The sequence below is a fragment of the Myxine glutinosa genome, chromosome 3 (assembly GCF_964187855.1).
Source record: "Myxine glutinosa chromosome 3, kmMyxGlut1.1, whole genome shotgun sequence".
NCBI lineage: Eukaryota > Metazoa > Chordata > Myxini > Myxiniformes > Myxinidae > Myxine > Myxine glutinosa.
Genome location: NC_136263.1, coordinates 39288017 through 39309923, shown reverse-complemented (window position 1 = coordinate 39309923; position 21907 = coordinate 39288017). Strand labels below are relative to the sequence as shown.

Genomic DNA, 21907 nt, shown 5'->3' with positions numbered 1-21907 from the left:
AAATGGTTAGTAAAACTTGATAACTCATTAAACCGTTTGTAACTTTTTGTGTAATTGTAACATGTTGCCATCGTGAAATATACTGCTTTGAAATTGGGTCCATCTTTTTGAAACACCCTGTATATCTATATATATATATACAGTCAGGTGAAAAAGTAAGTAGTATATTACTATTAATATTAAAAAGTAGTATTGAAGGAGCTGGGGCTCCCACGTCGATCGGAAGAATGGACGCGACAAAAAGCTGGAATTCATCCGAGTTGCTTTAATCAAACCAAACACTCAGGCACTCTGAAAAGCCCGTTTATCGGACAGCAATATATATACATATTATCCCGGAGCGTTTGCCCAGGAAAGGCGAGAGGGGGCGTGGCCCAGCGTCCTGGCTGCGGCCTGGCAAGTTGAGCGCGGGCCTGCCCGGGCGTCCTGGACGAGCCCGGCATGGTGATCACTCCGCGTCCTTGATAGGTGCAAGGCGATTGTGAAAACCCAGCGGTAGCCGCTACACACGTCCCCCCAGAATCGACTTGCACCGGCAGGGTCAATTTGAGGGGGGTCCTGATGACCCGGCCAAAGCGACCCCTGGCGGGTCGTGGGAGGGGGTCCGGTGTGGTGGTGGGCGGTCGAGTGGGGGGCACCGTGGACGGGAGGGTGGCCTCGCCGCGGCAGAAGGGCCACCCGTGGTGGGTGGTCGACGTCCACGTGCGCCGGCTTGAGGCGGTCCACCGCAATCCGGTCCGGCCTGCCGCCGATGTCGATGACGAACGACTTGTCGTCCCGTCGCAGCACCCGGAAGGGCCCGTCGTACGGCGGCCGGAGTGGCCCCCGATGTGCGTCGTGACGCACAAAAACATACTCCGCTGTGCGAAGTGCTGGGGGGACGTAGGACTGGGGGTCACCGTGGTGGGATGTTGGCACAGGGGCAAACCGTCGGGCGGCCTCCTGGAGGTCCGAGCGCTGGTGAGCTGCGGACCAGGGACTGGTAGCGTCGGGCACGAATTCGCCCGGGACGCGTAGCGCCTGGCCATAGACCAGCTCGGCGGTGGATGCCTGGAGGTCCTCCTTGGGGGCCGTGCGGAGGCCCAAAAGGACCCACGGCAGCCGGTCGGCCCAACCGCCGTCTTGAAGGCCGGCCATGAGCGCGGCCTTCATGGAGCGGTGGAATCGCTCACACAACCCGTTTGCTTGGGGGTGGTAGGCCGTAGTACGGTGGAGCTTGACCCCCAGGTTACGGGCGACTGCGCCCCACAGCTCGGAGGTGAACTGTGGTCCGCGGTCTGACGAGATGTCCGCCGGTGCACCGAAGCGGGCGACCCAGGTGGCGATGAAAGCCTGCGCCACGTCGGCGGTGGTGGTGGAGATGAGGGGAACGGCATCCGGCCACCTGGTGGTCCTGTCCACCATGGTGAGCAGGTGTGTGAACCCCCGTGACGGGGGGAGGGGGCCCACCAGATCCACGTTGACGTGGTCGAAACGTCGTTCGGGCACGGTGAAAGGTGCCAGCGGGGCCTGGGTGTGTCGGTGGACCTTGGCCCGTTGGCAGGCCGTGCAGGTGCTGGTCCAATCGCGGACGTCCCGACGAAGGCCGTGCCAGACGAATCGCGCCGACACCAGCTTCTGGGAAGCTTTCCGGCCCGGGTGGGAAAGGCCGTGGAGGGAGGCGAAGATGCGGCGTTGCCAGGTGACGGGCACGATGGGGCGAGGCTGGCCTTGGGAGACGTCGCAGAGCAGGACAGTGTCCGCGAAGGGGATGTCGGCCAGGCGGAGGCCCGTGTCCGCCGCCCGGAGGGCTTGCACCGTGGTGTCGGTGGTTTGGTCCGCCGCCGTAAGCGCAAAGTCCACGCCCAGGTGGACCGCGTTCGCGCTGGCCCGGGAAAGACAGTCGGCCACGGCGTTGTTTTTGCCGGCGACGTGCCGGATGTCCGTGGTAAACTCCGACACGGCGGAGAGGTGGCGCTGTTGGCGGGCCGACCACGGCTCCGTGACCTTGGCCATGGCGTAAACCAACGGCTTGTGGTCGACGAACGCCGTGAAAGGTCGGCCCTCCAGGAGGTGCCGGAAATGGCGGACGGCCAGGTGTAGACCGAGGAGCTCCCGGTCAAACGTGCTGTATTTGAGCTCGTTCGGCCGGAGCTGCCGGCTGAAAAAAGCGAGTGGCTGCCAAACCCCGTTCACCCATTGCTCATGTACGGCACCCACCGCGTAGTCGGAGGCATCCGTGGTGAGGGCGATGGGAGCGTTGAGCACCGGGTGAGCGAGCAGTGTTGCGTCGGCGAGGGCCCGCTTTGAGCTTTGGAAGGCCGCATCCATTGCTGCGGACCAGGCGATGTCGTGCTTGGCCGGCTTGCCCCGGAGGGCTTCGTAGAGGGGTCGCATGAGTTGAGCAGCGCGGGGCACGAAGCGGTGATAAAAATTCACCATTCCCAGGAATTCCTGCAGGGCCTTTATGGTGCGGGGACGCGGGAACGTGGTGATGGCCTCGACCTTGGTTGGCAGCGGCACGGCCCCGTTCTTGGTGATGTGGTGGCCCAAACAATCAACGGCCGTCATGCCGAAGTGGCATTTGGCCGGGTTGACGATGAGGCCGTGCTCGCTGAGGCGCCCGAACAGTGTTCGGAGGTGGAGGAGGTGCTCTGCCCGGGATGTGCTGGCGACGAGGATGTCGTCCAGGTAAACGAAAAGGAATGGCAGGTCACGCATCACGCCGTCCATCAAGCGCTGGAACGCCTGAGCCGCGTTCTTGAGACCAAACGGCATCCACAAGAATTCGAATAAGCCGAACGGCGTGATGACTGCCGTTTAAGGGACGTCGGCCGCCCTGACAGGTACCTGGTGATATCCCCGTATGAGATCAATTTTCGAAAAAATGACCCGTCCCGCCAGACGGGCGGAGAAGTCTTGGATATGCGGGATCGGGTACCTGTCGGGGGTGGTAGCGTCATTGAGATGGCGGTAGTCGCCACACGGGCGCCATCCACCCCCCGGCTTTGGCACGATGTGCAGTGGCGAGGCCCACGCGCTATCGGAGCGCCGCATGATGCCGAGGTGCTCCAACGCGTCGAATTCGGCCTTCGCCACGGCGAGCTTGGCTGGGTCGAGGCGGCGGGCCCTGGCGTAGACCGGCGGGCCCGTGGTTGGTATGTGGTGCTCGATCCCATGCCGTACTGCGACGGCCGAAAACGACGGCCGCGTGAGGGCCGGGAACTCCGTGAGCAGGCGAGCAAACTCGTTCGCCGCCGGGACGGCGCATGCCAGCTCGGTAGGCGCGGAGCTGCTCAATGTGCATACCAGGGAGCTGAAGGTTTCGGCGTTGATTAAACGACGCCGTTGGACGTCCACCAGCAGTCCGTGTGCGCAGAGGAAGTCGGCGCCTAGCAGAGCCATGGGCACGTTTGCGGTTACAAACGTCCAAGCAAAGCGTTGGCCGCCGAAGCAGAGGGTGACGTTGCGCGGGCCGAAGGTGCGGATGGTCGATCCGTTGGCCGCAACCAAGGAGGGGCCGCAAACCGCGGACTGCCTGTCCTGGTCAGAGGCGGGTATGACGCTCAGTTGGGCGCCGGTGTCGCACAGGAAGCGCCGTCCGGACGCTTTATCCGTGATGAACAGTAAGTTGCCCGTGTGGCCGGCGCTCATGGCTGGTAATGAACGCCGGCCCGGCCGTTTCCCGGCCTGCCGAAGGTGCACGGGGGTCGGCATGTCCGGGCCTTCTGTCCGAACCTGGCATGATAGTAACACCACGCTTGGTCAGGTGGAGGCCCCGGTCGTCGTGCTGGAGGTGGTCGGCTCGGTGTAGCGGCCGCCAATTGCGTCGGCAGTTCGGTCGTCGACCGTGCCGGGTGCTCAGGTGCCATGGGTGTTGCGTCGGACGGCGGTGGGTCCCATGTCGCCGCTGCGATGCGCTGACCTGCGGCGGAGATCTTGTCGGCTTCTCTGGCAAGGGCCCGGGGATCTGTGATCGTCGTGCTTGCCAGGGCGAGGCGTACCGGGTTAGGCAGCTGACGGAGGAACAGCTCCCGGAACAGGAATGCCGGAGAGTGCTCGCCGAGCAGTGAAAGCATGTAGTCCATTCGCTCGGAAGGGCGCGTGTCGCCGAGCTCGGGCAGGTCGAGCAGGTGCCGTGCGCGTTCCGCCGATGGGAGGGCGAAAGCGTCGAGGAGAAGCTTCTTAATCGCGCCGTATTTGTCAGCGGCTGGCGGGCTCTCGAGGAGGCTCAGGGCACGGGCCGCGGTGGCCGAACCGAGCGCTGCTACCACATGGTGGAAGCGGGTGTCGTCGGCCGTGATGCCTCGCAGGGCGAACAGGGAATCCGCCTGTCCGAACCAAACCGCCGCATGAGCCTCCCAGAAGGTAGGCAGTTTAAGGGCAACTGCCGTGTCCATGTCGGTAGGTCACCAATGAAGGAGCTGGGGCTCCCACGTCGATCGGAAGAATGGACGCGACAAAAAGCTGGAATTCATCCGAGTTGCTTTAATCAAACCAAACACTCAGGCACTCTGAAAAGCCCGTTTATCGGGCAGCAATATATATACATATTATCCCGGAGCGTTTGCCCAGGAAAGGCGAGAGGGGGCGTGGCCCAGCGTCCTGGCTGCGGCCTGGCAAGTTGAGGGCGAGCCTGCCCGGGCGTCCCGACCGAGGCCTGGCAAGTTGAGCGCGGGCCTGCCCGGGCGTCCTGGACGAGCCCGGCATGGTGATCGCTCCGCGTCCTTGATAGGTGCAAGGCGATTGTGAAAACCCAGCGGTAGCCGCTACAGTATATTACTATTCCTGATTTACATCAACTACCTCTCCACCCGCTTGGAAGACTGCTTGCACCATTTTGCTGGAGATCCATTCCCCATCAGTTATACATCCCACAGACAGACAATCTGCTGCTGCGTCTGCACCTGCCAAACTTAAAGAAAATAAAAATAAACGGTGTGGCTATACTTGGAGCATGAGGTTATACCAAGGTACATCTCATGTCTGTGCAGGCCTGTCAAGTTCTTCCACACCGATCTTGATAAACACCGATGGACTACTGTATATTCTTCCACACCGATGGATCTTCCACACCGATGGACTACTGTATATTCCAGAGGCAAGCCTTCCAGAAAAATCACAAACTCTATCTTTTTTGCATTTAATCACTTGCAGAAGTCTGGAATGGCGACAGTTTATGTCAGGCCAAGTGTACGTGAAGCCAGACTATGGCCTCCAAATGCAGATTGGACATTCTCGACATGACGCCAAGTCTTCTATTAACACTTCTCAATAGCTCCTTCATCGATCAAAATCCTCATCCACAGTGCAATGGATCACATTTCTGCAATATGGACCCAAGCTCCACCAAACAAAATGACATTACTTGTTGCTATAAGAATGTTCAGGAACAAACCTTGGATCAGGACCTGTAGCTCTCACAACAGAGATCAAAATTAGGATGCCACTCGGTTTTCACGTACCTCCGCCAGGCTGAGCAGTTTATGTTTTGTATTCCACTGATAGGGCAGATCTGGACCAAAAAATCCTGAAACTTGAACCTGAAAAATCCTGAAAATCCTGAAAAATCCTGAAATCCTGAAATCCTTGAAAAAATCAAGGCTGAGCAGTTTATGTTTTGTATTCCACTGATAGGGCAGATCTGGACCAAAAAATCCTGAAACCTGAACCTGAAAAATCCTGAAAATCCTGCAAAATCCTGAAATCCTGAAATCCTGAAATCCTTGAAAAAAATCAAGGCTGAGCAGTTTATGTTTTGTATTCCACTGATAGGGCAGATCTGGACCAAAAAATCCTGAAACCTGAACCTGAAAAATCCTGAAAATCCTTGAAAAAAAATCAAGGACCTGAACCAAAATCCAATTGGCTTGTACTTCTCAACTAAACAACTCATCCACCAAGTTTTGTCATAAATCATCCACAACGTTTTGATATATCGTGCTATACTGTAAATTGTTTTTGGCCCCATCTCTCAATGAGGAAGAATCACTTTTAAAATTCTAGTGTCCGGATCTTCACCAAAATCTAATCGATTCATCCTTGTCACACACCCAACCTGTCTACCAAGGTTCGTCTAAATCCGTCCGTAACTTTTTGAGATATTTATTCTCAAGCTTGCCTCTTGGCAAACCCCATGTAGTTGCCTCCACTACCAAAGGTGGATGGAGGTTATCTTTTCAACACCGTCTGTTTGTTATGAAGAAAAATTGAAAATTTTCGTCATATGTCGGTCTGTCTCTGTTTGGTTTTGTTTTTTTGTCTGTGAGTGCGATAACTCACGAACGCTATCAGCGACCTTTGTCAAACTCCACCCAAGGATTCCGAAGGACAAAAGTGAGGCTGGCAATGTTTTTTAACTATATAGGTCAAAGGTCAAGGTTCTCTCATTTGTCCGGGCAATATTTCAGCCATCCTTTGAGCTAGGAAGTTAACATTTGAGCACAATAGTGAACAAATGTTTGGCAAAAACAGAATATTTTTTTTGATTCATCAATTAATTTATTAATTACTTATTTATTTCCTATCTCATCTGGGCAACATCTCAGGCACCTTTTGAGCTAGGAAGCTGATATTCGGACATGACAGTGACGAAGTGAATTGGCTGTAAAGGGTATTTTTGTTATTATTATTGATTAATCAAGCACTCCATTAATTATTTAATTATTCCATTAATTACAGTACTTAAATTAATCTTGCTCACAGACAGACAAACAAGGGTGAAACATAACCTCCGTCCACCTTTGGCCGCAGAGGTAATAATGGCGTATGTTGATTTTCCATCACCGAATTTCCCATCGTGCACCATCTGCTCCCTTATACTGTTTCCTCCTATCTCCCTGTACTGGTGAAATGTGACAGGATGGTGCAGAGGTAGTGCCCTTACCTTTGAGCCGTCTCGTTTGGGTTCAATTTGCAACCAGAGTATAATCTGTCGGACTCCTGCTGCTTCACAGACAGGGTGTTGCAGTCGAAGGTGTTGTAGCAGCTAAAGTAATAATTGCGAGTGAATGTTAAAGATCCCTTGGTGTTATTCGATAAAGACATGTCACTAGAACCCTCAAGTTCTATATTCCTCCCCTGACCCGTCGTGGGATTTATGACAGCTGTTGTGTACATCGGCGACCCTTGAGGCACTCTCCGTGTGCCAACGGAGCAGCAACTAACAGGGATCCGGTATACGCCATGTACGACGACGGTTCTGCTGTACTTCATTCAGTTTAACCAGTCTGACAAACCCAGAAATAACATCACACACACAAACTCTGTGAGGTTATAAACTGTCACTGTAATCTACACTAACCGTGTCCTCCTGTTCTTCCACTTGTGGGACTACCTCCTCAATTATCCCATTAGCCTTGCTCTTCAATTCAAACCATCTCAAACTTGCCTCTTGGCAAACCCCATGTAGTTGCCTCCACTACCAAAGGTGGATGGAGGTTATCTTTTCAACACCGTCTGTTTGTTATGAAGAAAAATAAAAAAAAATTCGTCATATGTTGGTCTGTCTCTGTTTGATTTTGTTTTTTTGTCTGTGAGTGCGATAACTCACGAACGCTATCAGCTACCTTTGTCAAACTCTACGCGAGGATTCCGAAGGACAAAAGTGAGGCTGGCAATTTTTTTTGACTATATAGGTCAAAGGTCAAGGTTCTCTCATTTGTCCGGGCAATATTTCAGCCATCCTTTGAGCTAGGAAGTTAACATTTGAGCACAATAGTGAACAAATGTTTGGCAAAAACAGAATATTTTTTTGGACTAATCAATTAATTTATTAATTACTTAATTATTATTGATTTATTAATTACTTATTTATTTTCTTTCTCATCTGGGCAATATCTCAGGTGCCTTTTGAGCTCGGAAACTGATATTCGGGCACGACAGTGACGAAGTGAATTGGCTGTAAATGTTTTTGTTTTTTTTATTGATTAATCAAGCAATCCATTAATTATTTAATTATTCCATTAATTACTTAATTTGCAAAAAGTTACAGATTCGGATGAAACAGTGGTGGTTTAGGTATGGTATTAGCCAGTTGATTAAGAAATTAATTATTTTACGATTACTATTTATTTATTTTACTTACAAAATTAATCAATCAATTATTGATTCTCTTGATTTTCGTCATACCTGTTAGGCTACCTACCGCCTGACACCTTCTTGTTACCCTGCGCTCGCGAAGCGAAAGGCAGGGTCAAGCATTCAGGTATGTACGTACGTGCGGTCTGCATTTGAAAAATTCATTTTCTCGGCAACTGTCGGTCCAATTGACATGAAATTTTCACCATAGGAGGGACTCCTCCTGTAGAATATTTTAGTGAATATTATGATGTCACAGGTCATGTGGTATGGGCGCCATCTTGGAAAAAAACAAAAAACTTTGCACCTCTATATCTCAAAAACCGCTGCACAGAAAAAATTGAGACAGGACTCATTTTAAAGAACTCTCCATACGGAATAACATATGTGAACGATGACGTCATAGGTGCCGCCGTTATGACGTCATAATTCGACAAGTAAATTTTTTTATCCGATCAGGATGAAATTTCTTGAGCATATTTTCGGTATAAATTGATGCAGAAATAAAATTATAATGACGTCGTAGGTCACGTGGTTCGGACGCCATATTGTTTTGAGTGAGAAGCCTGAAAAACCACTAAAATCCTATTTTCTCCAAAACGACTGAACAGGTCGAGGTCAAACTTTGCAGGCAGGATCGCATACCCATGACGAACAAGAAAGTCAGGAATCATGACGTCATGCATCACATGGTTTCGGAGTTGTGACGTTTTTAAACATAAACCTTTAACACCTAGCTCCTCCCTCATTTTTGATCCTATCGAGGAGAAGCTTCACAGATGTGTTCAGCATATCAGTCTACTAAAATCACCTTTTGTCATTTGCGATAGGTGACGTGGTTTTGCAGATATAAATAATTAAACGAAAATATTTTAAAATGTATAACTCTTGAACCGCTTCAATGATCGACGTGAAACTTTATATTATAGTAGAGGTAATGACGTGTAACAAGTGTGCACAATTTCAAGATGATTGGATGTACGGTCTGGAAGCTAGAAGTTGTTATTGCGTGAAGAAGAAGAAGAAGAGTCTTCTAGAGTGGGCATGGAATTAATTATCACACTGCACATGATGAGCAGGCAAAGTATGGAGCGACCTCACGGGGTCATTTTGACCTCAAATAAAATTCTGATTTCAGATTTGCCAATCGCTGAGGTATATTAACACACGACCAAAACAGGTTTGACGAAATTCCGACGATTTTTGACGAAAATATAACATTTGCGTCTGCATTTCAGTAAAGTAGAGTATGTGCCGTGTCAGCATTTAAAAAATTGAAACGTGGCTCATTGTAAACAAGTCCATATGGGGAATAAGGTGTTGTTAACGATGACATCATTGGTGCCATAATTATGACATCATAATTTGACAGGGACAACGCTTAGTCTGATCAGTTTGAAATTTATTGAGCATGATCTATGCAACAATTATTTAGAGAATGTAAATTTATGATGTCATAGCTCACGTGGTCTGGCAGCCATATTGGATCAAAAAAAAAAAACGTTCAAAAATAGAAGAGTTGGTTCACATCTAGTTGAATGCGCTGGGTAAGTATTCTATGAATACAATCTTGTTTGTTTGTCTGTTTTCAACACCGTATGTTTCTTTGTTTGTGAACAGGATATCTCAAAACGTTGTGGATGGATTCGGACGAATTTTGGTGCAGAGGTCGGGTGTGTGACACGGAAGAATTGATTCAATTTTGGTGAAGATTCGTATCCGGATCCAGATCAGATATTTTTTTAAGTGATTCCTTCACCATTGAGTGATAGGGCTAAAACCAATATATAGCACGTTATCTCAAAAAGTTGTGGACAACTTACGACAAAACTTGGTGGATGAGTTGGTAAGGCGACAAGAACAAGCCGATTCGATTTTGGTTCAGGTCCGTAAACAGATCTGGCCTATCAATGAAGTGAGATACAAAACGTAAACTGTTCACACTGTGAACATAAACGTAAACAGGTCAGCCTGGCAGAGGTATGCTCTCTACCGAGTGCCATTGTACTTGTAGTTGTCAGTGTATTCTATTGCTTAAACAGTCATGGCCAAAAATATTGGCACCCTTGCACGTTTTTCAAAGAAGCACCATTTCATCCAGAAAAAAATTTTCAATTAAAAAACTATTTTGGTATCCACATATGTATTTCTTTGGTTTGTAGTGTAATAAAACAAAAAAAAAGGTGAAAACATTACTAAATCTCAGCTTATTGCACTAATAGGTTACACACAGAATTACACACAGAAATCCTATAATGGCCCGGACCCCCAATTGATCCCACCTTTGTAACGGGAATGGGCTTCGGGAGATCCGCAACAATATTATTGTCACCTTTTAAAAGTTGTTAGAAATAATTAGATTTCAAGCAGGTGATTCTCCTTTACTTTGGAATTGAACTCACCCGTGGTGAGTTGCAGGTGCCTGCAATATAAAAATCACTTATTCAACCAGTTTGAATAGAGAAAAGGAGTCATTCTGCTGTTTTGTGTCACTGTGTATACCACAATGGGCATGGAGGAAAGAAAGAAAACCAGATAATTGTCTGAGGAGGTCAGACACAAGATTGTACCTAAGCATGGACAATCTCAAGGCTACAAGTCCATCTCCAGAGACCTTGATGTTCCTGTGTCCACCATACGCAATGTTATCAGGAAGTTTAAGGCCCACGGCAATGTAGCCAACCTCCCTGGACGTGGCCGCAAGAGAAAACTTGATCGAAGATTGCAGTGAAGGATTGTTTGAATGGTGGATAAAGCACCTTGATCAACTGCCAAACAGATTCAAGCTGACCTTCAGACACATGGTACGACCGTTTCAACTCACACCATCCGTCGCCAACTCAATGAAGGGGGTTCTATGGTAGGAGACCCAGGAGGACCCCACTGCTGGGAGAGAGACATAAGAAAGCCCGACTGGAGTTTGCATAAACAAACCTGAACTAGAACGGCACTCAGTAGAGAGCATACCTCTGCCAGATGAACAGTTTACGTTTTGTATCCCAGTGTAACCAGAAAAATCACAATACAGAATCACATTTAATCAAAATCATCTGTCCACAACTTTTTGAGATATCCTGCTGTATATCATTTTTGGCCATATCATTCAAGGGCAAAGAATCACTTAAAAATTCCACTAGCTGGATCCGGATCTTTACCAAAGTTGAATAGATTCTTCCTTGTTACACACATACAACCTGTCCAACAAGTTTTGTCCAAATCTATCCATAACTTTTTGAGATATCCTGCTATATGTTGGTTTTAGCCCTATCTCCTAATGGTGAAGAATCACTTAAAAATTAAATAATTATCATATCCGAATCCATATTCAGATCTTCACCAAAATCTAATCAATTCTTCATTGTCACACACCCAACCGGTCCAACAAGTTTCATCCAAATCCATCCATAACTTTTTGAGATATCCTGCTGTGTATCGTTTTTAGCCCTATCTCCCAATGGTGAAGAATCACGGAAGAAATTAAATAATCCTCATATCCGAATACATATCCAAATTTTCACCAAAATCGAATTGAATCGTCCTTGTCAGACACCCAACCTGTCCACCAAGTTTCGGCCAAATCCGTCCACAACTTTCCGTCCCTCACTCTCTTCAATCCCACTCCTCCCTTCAGGTCTTTAAAACAGCTGTTCACCACCATCTCTTATCTTCCCCCATCCAAAATCTTGATCTTTTCTACCCCCGTTAATTCACCCAAGATACACTTTTCTGAAATACCGACTTCTTTCCTGGAAGTCCTAGCAGTGTCCAGGTGTTTTTTTTTTTTTACCTCTCCAACAGTTCTATTCAATCCAACATCGAACGCACGTCCCGTTCCAATCCTCTTCACGCTTCGTCCCTTACCCAGAACTCCTCCTCCTCTTGGCCACGCCCCCTCTAGCGTACCTTCTATGCACAACACCACAGGGTGCCAATAGTTTTGGCCACTACTGCAAATAGGTCCAGCAAGAGTCAACTTCCTTTCCATCTCATTTCTTGTCCTTTATCAGTTTGTGACCCTCTCCTATACCAAAATCAATGGCTGTCTGGTTGTGCTTCAATTTACTTCTAAATTGTTTGGGAGAATGAGGGGGATAGTGGATGACACCTCCTTCATCTAGAAAGTACTTTGTGCCCTGGCCCAAGTTGCTCTAATGACTGGTAACTCTTGTGGACCAGAACAAGTCGGGAAGAAAGTTTCCTCTCCCTGAAGGTCATTAGTGAGCCAGCTGGGTTTTTACTGATAATTTTTGAGATGGTACTTCCCATGAAACTAGAATCCGTTTCTGGAAGCCAATAATATTGTTACAGACACGACTTTGATGTTAAAGTGGGCCGAGCGGAATGGCCGTCGTGTCCGCACAAATTACCCGACTATACTCGACGTTGACGAAGTCGCGCGATGCTGGCTCAATAAGGAAAAGAAGACACCCGGCTGGATTACAATCACACAATACGACACCAACGTTTCGATTCTCAAGTATATTCGTACGGAAAAAGGTTAGATTACAGGGGCTAGAGGTATATTACAGGAAGACAGGCACTTAGACACACTCTTATATTAACCCCGGACAGACGACAGACACACGGGACAAAATGCTGACTCACACGGGGGTTGATGAAAAGGAAAGGCAGGTCGCGATGGCTCAAGGTGCACTCTTGGCTCAAGGCAGAATCGACTCGGTCCGGTCCAGAGATGCGGGGAGGTATCGTCGCGCTGGGGGTGGCGGTGGCTTCTCTCTCCAGTCTCCAAGCTGAGGCGCATCTGACGTCACGTCCGGCAAGCGGCTGCGTATATCCGGCGGGGAGTGACACGCCCTCGGCTCGTTAGCTCCGCCTCGTGGAATCGGCACGTTGCTTCTCATTGGGTGCGTGCGGGGGGGGTTACTGGCTCCGCCCCTGACGAGGAGCTGACAGCCAGCCCCTTCGGGGTAACCCCGTGGAGCGCATGGTCTGGAGCTAATCGAGCCGGTGTGAGGACGCATCCTCCCCCGCTCCGCCGCCATCTCCTCTGTTGTTGTTGTAATTGTTGTTGTAGTTGTTGTTATTGTTGTTGTTTGGGGAAGAAGATGGGAGGAGGTATGGGAAAGGTCCTAAACTCACTACTGGTGCCATATAATCACATTCTGGTGCAACGAAGAGTCATAATTAATGGAAACGAGGCCTTAACTGACATAGATTAAGAATAACTAGGAAGATGTCCGAAAGTTGTCTACCTGTGGTGCGGTGGACCTGGGCACGACATTTAATGGGGGAATAAGGGGAAGGTCGGCTCTACTGATTGTTATTTACATGCAATGGGACTAGGGAATGGGGGATTGGGGAAAGTTGGGGAGTATTGGAGAAAATAGGGGAATATTTACAAGCGGATATGGAGGCCAAATTCCATATTCGCAACATTGCACCCTTCTCTACCCTCGGGGCGTCCCGACCCGATAAATTTTTACCTACTTTAGTGTGGCACGCAATGTAGTTCCCTCTACTATTAACTCTACCCTGAGTGCGACAGTTTTACAGATATTCACAAATGAGTAAATATGTCCCCCTGCGACGTTGCACCCTTCTCCTCACAGAAACACACCCACAGGATAACCGAATCCGGAAAGAATCCTCAAACTAAACATACAGCCGGTAGGGAGCATTATTTACAAGACTACGCTGCTATTTACACTACGATCCAGGACCTGTTTTTGGAGGAACACATGCAGATGTTATGCATAGAGAGAGCGCGCTTGCCAGCATCGATACACCAACCCACGAGTGCTCTGTGGCCGACGGCCTTTAATAACGTGCAGAGCACCCTTTCCCAGCATCAAAAGCACCACCCCACCACACAGTCAGCACCATCCGGTGCAGTCACCATTGTTCATTGGTATAAAAATAAATTCGACAACCCCTAACCCTGCAGGTGTCTCTTGCTCTTCTTGTGGTGCACTTGGTGGTAACTAAAAGTGGTTCACCTGTATGGCATAGGTGCCACGTTGACCCATAGGTCCATCCCCGGGTGGTGCTTGGCCGCAAAAGAGCTGCGGTCCATTGTGGGTGGCCACAAACATTGCGGTCCATATGGTGTATCGATCCAGGCAGCCAACAGCGAAAGTGCAGGCCCACAACTGCGTAGCCAGCACCTCTCTCTCCTCTCTCTCTACCCCAAAGCCAGATCCTCGGAGGTGGGAGACAAAAGAAGAAACAAGTGAGTAAGGTGGTAAGGGCGCAAAAGTGCACGCAATGTAAGGTGATGCACACTGGGGGCACATGGGAACCAGGTGAGACAGGTACGTTCCTATCGTACGCCCCCCCCCCACCAGGTAACCTACATGGCCCCTCCCTTACCCCTTACTGCATCCACAAAACACAACACTACTCATAAACATCTACTTTACAAATCAACAAACATCCCTACTGTCTTCCCCGTTCCTCCCATAAACCAAATTCGTCTTCTCTCCCTCCTAACCAATCAAATTTGCCATTTTCAACTCTCATCAAAATTTGCCATCTCCAACTGCACATCAAAATTTGCCATTACCAATTCATCATCAGTCCCTCCTAGGGAGGGAGAGATGGAATCACCCCAATGTCTCATCCACGTCGTGATGCGTCTCACAAATCCTCACAGCGATTCATCTCCTGCAACAAAACAAAGAAAACACAGGTGTGGAGTCATCATCATCACCGGTAAGTGGCTGCGTATGGTGCGACAGGTTCTTCAATCCTAACTATTTCCTAAATGACTTTAACAACTTTACACTACCCGGGGTCTTCCTCCGGCCAAACCATTGGCCCTCTTACACTATGGGTTCTAAAAAACCAATTCCCATTGGCCAAACTGTGGTGCTCTTCAATTTGGGGTCTCGCTCCCCCGATTCATCTCCCGGTGCCCTCGTACAATTTCTGGGCTGTGGCGTGTACCTCTCCCAGTGGGTCTACCCACCTGCACCCCTCCACCACTGCAGTTGCCTCCGAGCTTACCTGCTCCTTACCCTAACCTATCTACCTGGGGAAGGCCCTCTGGCGCTCTCCCCACTCCGTGCCCTCTCTGGCACTGGGCTGCCCGATCCACACCCGGGATCCTCAGGCACCCACTCACAACTACCGGCTCCCAGAGCCCACCTGCGGCCTCACCTGGCCGACATCCTCACAGTGGTGGAGTGCCCAACCAACTACACACACTAACAGGCTACACGCCCAGCCATTTCCACAACACTAATGCACCCATTCACAACACCATTCTGCAACCGCACCACAAATGCCAATATCCAACCACAATTTACCTGCACCCTCTACCTAACACTTACACTACCCGCCCCGGGTACTCGTGAAAGGGGTCCACTCTTCCCCCATCCACACCTTCGCACCATGCACACCACTCCAACTCTCTCCACACACCTGTACCTGCACACCTGTGCTCTCACACCTGGTGCCACCTGCACCCTTCTCTCCCCAAGCGCATTCGCGCTGATCCACACACTCACTACTCATACACTGCTCCACACACCTGTCCAGTTGCACACCTGTGCAATCACACCTGTTCAATTCTCACAAACACGGCATCATCTCAGCTAACTACTCCCTTCTGAAACTTGCGCTTCCCAGTCGTCCCTTTAAACTATTGCGCTCCCTCGTCATTATCATCCACTCTAATCTACCTGCGTCCCCACTACAGGTATCAGTCACTAACTAACCTTAACGTTACCTAATGTCATCTTCGCTAGATCCCTACACACCATATCCTAACCCACCCGGGCTAGTTTTCACTGCCATACACCCCATAAGCTATTGCTCCTTTGCCCCCCTCCGTGAGGGATGGTGGATTTGCCATCCCACCACATCGGGGGTCTCTCACTATCAATTTTGCACGTCAAATTTCAACAAATCAAAAATTTGCCAATCCTACTCATCATCTGCCAATCACTACTGCCAATCCTTTGCCAATCATCAAATTTCGCCTTTTTCTAATTTCGGGGCCAAAACACTAACCTCATCACCCAGTCTACTCACTACTGCCTCTCGGTGCGCCAATTCCTGTCCAAAGCCCGGCTTCGTAAAGCCAAGCAATGGATGCTGGTTGTTTTGTGCCTGCGGCTGGATGCGTCCGGCATTCGGGGCAGGGACGGGGGCTTACCCGGGCCGAGATCCCACGCATCACCTCGGCGTGGAGCCATCCAATGTCCCGATCTCGACCTGCCGGCACGTCTCAACAAAACGTGGTCGCCATGACGACCCTTCCTATCCAGCCGCCCGCTCCGCCTAGTGGAGCACGGACGCGGCCGTTCAAAGCGAGGCCCGGCACGCACCGAGGGCCCGATTCGGCTATAAGTCGTTCTAAACTCTACCCCGTCTAACGTCGATGCTTCACCTGCATGCTTACATCCCGCAGCCCGTTCCTTGCTCACACATCCAGCCGTTTCCATGCCCCTCGTACCGTTCCTTACACACCCAGGTACACCCATTCCACTCACCGCCTTGGTCACACACCTGACCACCGAACACTTTGGCACACACTCGTTGGTAGCACACCTCACCAATACACCTCTTCGCGCCCCCTCCTCGGTCACCTCCTCTGTGACAATCACAGGTGTGCTCTCATTCGCACACCCAACCACGTGCCTCACCACCAACTCCAGCGTGCATTCCCACTCACGCTCTACCATTCCAGGTGTGCATCCTTCCATCCCAGGTGTACATCCTCGCTCACCTGTCACAACTAACTCACGCTCCATGTCACTCTCACTACTTTCACCTCCACTCGTGACAACGCACTCACCCTTACTCTTGACAGCACACTCTTTCCTCATGCACCTGTCCGTCACACACCTTTCTCGCGCACACTCTTGCGTGACACCCTCTGTAACACTCCCCACAGGTGTGCATTCTTCCTTGCCTTTGACAGCGCACTCTTTCCTCAGGCACCTGTCCGTTACACACCTTTCTCGCGCACACTCTTGCGCACACTCTCCCGTCACACCCTCTGTAACACTCACCACACCGCGCTTCCATGTGCCCCCTCGCACACGCGCTACGACCGACTCACTCTCGCCAGCACACTCACTCCTTGGCACGCACTTTTTCCTCACACACCCCAGAGTCGGACTTTCTTGCACACCTCCTCTTTCGCACACCAGACCAGTCGCACACTTCACCAACGGCCTCTCACGAACACCCGGGTCTATCTCGACCCCCAAGCTTATTAAATCCCCTGGCGCATCATACGCACGACCATATTGGTCACCACTTACACCGGGTCCTCTTCCTCTTCGCTTCTCCTCCATCACCTGCGAATCCCTCATCCGGTTAATGAGCACGTCATCACGATCCAAACACAGACTTTGGACCAATTCTTTTATCTCCTCTTTTATTTCTTTCTTATCCTCTCTCCGTCGCTTTTTAATTTCGCTCACCCCTTCTTCCACTTCTTCTAATTTTTGCTTCATCTCCTTCATCTCTTCGTGCGCCCCTTTAAGTTCTTCCTCTAACTCCACTTTATTTTTTTCTATGTGCTCCCGCACCTCCCGCTCTTTAACCTCCATTACCTCTACCACCTTGTCCATTTTCCTCGTCAGGTCCTCATGTACCGTCTGACACTCTTTTTTAATTACCCCTACGTCCTTTTTCATCTCCTTCTGTGTCGATTTTAAACCCTCTATTACCGCTGTGTTCTTCTTTACCTGGTCCCCCAACTCCTTTTGTCCCACTGTCAGTTGTTCTACTCCCAGCGTCAACTCCTCTATACCACCTTGCAATTTTACAGTCCCCTTTCTCACCTCTTTCTCCATGCGCTCCTTACAGTGCCTCACCTCCTCGCGCACTCCTCCGACCTCCTCACTCACTCCTCTTCTGATCTCCTCTCCCATCACTTGCATCTCCTGCCCAGATGCCACCCTCATCTGCTCCATTTCCTCCCTGTGAGCATCCAGTTTGGTTTCTACCCCCATTCTGACCCCCTCTATCTGCTGCTCCATTTGTTTAACTTCCCTTTCCGCTTGGTCCCTCATGTCCCTCAATTTGCCTTCCATACTGTTTTCTAACCCCTCTAACCCATTTTTCACTCCCTCTATTTGATTCTCTTGAGCGGCCATTCTGTTTTCTACCCCCGTTAACCCATGTTTCACTCCCTCTATCTGATTCTCTTGAGCGGCCATTCTGTTTTCTACCCCCGTTAACCCATGTTTCACTCCCTCTATCTGATTCTCTTGAGCGGCCATTCTGTTTTCTACCCCCGTTAACCCATGTTTCACTCCCTCTATCTGATTCTCTTGAGCGGCCATTCTGTTTTCTACCCCCGTTAACCCATTCTTTACTTCTTTTATCCCGTTGTCTAACCCCTCAAATTTCTTTTCTAATCCCTCACCGGTACCCCTCATTTGGCCCTCCAATCGCTCACCCTGAGCATCCATCCGGTTCCCCATTACCCCCATTTGGCCCTCTAATCGCTCACCCTGAGCCCTCATTCCCACAATTTGGTCTCCCATTCGTTCCATAAGGGCCCTCATTTGCAACATAAAAAGGTTCGGATCCACCAGGGGCGCTGCCACGGTCGCGGGCGCGGTGATCAGCGAGGCGCCATTTTGCGCGCCCGCTTCTTCGTGCGTGACGGCGCTATTTTGCGAACCTGCCGCCCTCACTGCTTCGCTCTCCTCCTGTCCCTCATTTTGGTCCTGGATCGACCCTACCTCACTCTCCCCTACCGGACCCCAGCCGTCTTGATCCGCCATAGCGCGACTTTCAAAATTCGGTTTTTATTTTTTATTTTCGTAAAACAAATTGAAATTTCGCCGTTATAATTTCGCGCGGGAAACGCGCTCCGAATCGATTCGGTCGAGCGCCGTACGCGCTCCGGCTCGATTTTCCCTCCCAAAATTTGGGCCTAACTAATTTAGTCCCGGGTTCGAATTCCACTCCTCGACACCAATTGTTACAGACACGACTTTGATGTTAAAGTGGGCCGAGCGGAATGGCCGTCGTGTCCGCACAAATTACCCGACTATACTCGACGTTGACGAAGTCGCGCGATGCTGGCTCAATAAGGAAAAGAAGACACCCGGCTGGATTACAATCACACAATACGACACCAACGTTTCGATTCTCAAGTATATTCGTACGGAAAAAGGTTAGATTACAGGGGCTAGAGGTATATTACAGGAAGACAGGCACTTAGACACACTCTTATATTAACCCCGGACAGACGACAGACACACGGGACAAAATGCTGACTCACACGGGGGTTGATGAAAAGGAAAGGCAGGTCGCGATGGCTCAAGGTGCACTCTTGGCTCAAGGCAGAATCGACTCGGTCCGGTCCAGAGATGCGGGGAGGTATCGTCGCGCTGGGGGTGGCGGTGGCTTCTCTCTCCAGTCTCCAAGCTGAGGCGCATCTGACGTCACGTCCGGCAAGCGGCTGCGTATATCCGGCGGGGAGTGACACGCCCTCGGCTCGTTAGCTCCGCCTCGTGGAATCGGCACGTTGCTTCTCATTGGGTGCGTGCGGGGGGGGGTTACTGGCTCCGCCCCTGACGAGGAGCTGACAGCCAGCCCCTTCGGGGTAACCCCGTGGAGCGCATGGTCTGGAGCTAATCGAGCCGGTGTGAGGACGCATCCTCCCCCGCTCCGCCGCCATCTCCTCTGTTGTTGTTGTAATTGTTGTTGTTGTTGTTGTTATTGTTGTTGTTTGGGGAAGAAGATGGGAGGAGGTATGGGAAAGGTCCTAAACTCACTACTGGTGCCATATAATCACATTCTGGTGCAACGAAGAGTCATAATTAATGGAAACGAGGCCTTAACTGACATAGATTAAGAATAACTAGGAAGATGTCCGAAAGTTGTCTACCTGTGGTGCGGTGGACCTGGGCACGACATTTAATGGGGGAATAAGGGGAAGGTCGGCTCTACTGATTGTTATTTACATGCAATGGGACTAGGGAATGGGGGATTGGGGAAAGTTGGGGAGTATTGGAGAAAATAGGGGAATATTTACAAGCGGATATGGAGGCCAAATTCCATATTCGCAACAATATATATGTTGCAACCCATCTGTGGATCGGTCCCATCGGCCGATGGGTCTGCGCCATCTGCGGATGTGTTGTTCACCTTGAAGGAATGTGTTGACAGAATGGTGCTCTTCAATCAGGTACACACATTGACAGAATCTTCATCAGATTTATTATCTATTTCTACCCATCTATTTATACATTTTGTCAATACATTTTGTAATTAATAGATACATGGCAGTTTTAGTAAAGCTTTACATAACATACTCAACATTCATACAAAACATTAGGTGTTCTTCTGATAATGGTGGAGGGGAATGTTAAATTCCTTTATATTAAATAAAATAAAATAAAATTTAAATTAAATAAAATAATAAATTTTAAATTTTAAAAATAAAAGTTAAATAAAACATTTAAAAATCATCTCTGTTAAATTCCTACCACATGTAATTCCAATGACTGTGTACCTGATTGAAGAGCACCATTCTGTCAACACATTCCTTCAAGGTGAACAACACATCCGCAGATGGCGCAGACCCATCGGCCGATGGGTCTGCGTTGTCATTTCTCGTGCATCCACAGATGGGTCAGACCCATCGGCCGATGGGACCGATCCACAGATGGGTTCCAACATATATACTGTTGCCTTTCGGTCAGATTCAAACCTCTCTTGGATACTAGTCTCGTGTCTTCAAAACGAAGCCACCACTGTACAGAGCAGATTGGGAAAGACATGACAGACAAATGCCAAACATGTCCCAAGCATGGTTATTTGGCAAAAGATAGGGCAAATTTATAGGCTAAGGCAGCCCTGTTGACATTTGACTGGCACAAGAGCATGTTGTGATGTTTGGAAAGTGTGGGGTGGTATTGCATTGTTGGATGATGACAACCCATTCCTGTAACAGGAAGGTCACGTTTTGTATACCACTGAAAGCTGAATTTAGATTCGGACCTGAACCATAATGGAATCGTTTCGTCCTTGTCACACACGCAACCTGTCCACCAAGTTTCGTCTAAATCCGTCCACAACTTTTTGAAATATGCTAAATATCGTTTTTGGGCCTATCACTCAATGGTGAAGAATCACTTAAAAATTAAATAATGATCGTATCCGGATCCCGCATTCGGATCGACACCAAAATCTAATCAATTCTTCCTTGTCACATTCCCAACCTGTCCACCAAGTTTCGTCTGAATCCGTCCAAAACGTTTTGAGATATCCTGTTCACAGACAAACAGACAGACAGGGGTGAAAACATACCCCATGCAGTCCGCCATGACGAACTCACCAACGATGTGTAACCACAATTCCAAACCACAACTAACATCTCTGGCCCAGTGGTCTAATGGATAAGGCATCAGCCTCCGAAGCTGGGGATTGTGGGTTCGAGTCCCACCTGGGTCGAGCTTCCTTAGCGAGATAAGGAATCGTTTTAAGGAGAAACCGAACACATTTATGTTTACATGAAAGTGGCTTTGTACATATTATACACACAGGGTGAATGAAACAGAAAGGATCAGGCAATTTTATTATGTTGTAACTTTTTTTTATTTGACGTCAGAATTACATAAAACTGGCTTTGTAGTGGATAAGATAATGTAGTCAGGCATCTTAGGACCGGATTTGAGATGGATATGGACGTTCTGGACAAAAATGCCAATTTATTCCCACATGTTACCCGTTCGTTACCTTAGCTTTCCATTTTTGATAGGAACCACTTCCTCCAAATACATTATGGCGGCCATCTTGGATTTTCAAGATGGCTGCCATGTAAAAACCTATATCTACCAATATCTCGGCTTCTAAGACACTTGCATACCTCCACCGGGCCGAGCAGTTTACCTTTTTTATCCTACAGATAGGC

At 49.3% G+C, this 21907-nt stretch overlaps 1 protein-coding gene and 1 non-coding gene across 2 annotated transcripts in view; one reads left to right on the top strand and one right to left on the bottom strand.

Annotated features, from left to right (window-relative positions):
* The window catches only part of LOC137423652 (LIM domain-binding protein 2), a 517204-nt gene extending 505341 nt beyond the window's left edge, over positions 1-11863 (bottom strand). Inside the window, exon 1 of the mRNA XM_078773918.1 lies at positions 11846-11863. The gene's annotated coding sequence lies outside the window, so the exon portion shown is untranslated. The remainder of the gene's footprint in view (positions 1-11845) is intronic.
* A 9511-nt stretch (positions 11864-21374) lies between these two features.
* Positions 21375-21447, top strand: TRNAR-CCG (transfer RNA arginine (anticodon CCG)). The gene has a single exon. It is a non-coding gene; the product is annotated as a tRNA-Arg (tRNA).
* Positions 21448-21907: the final 460 nt, after the last annotated feature.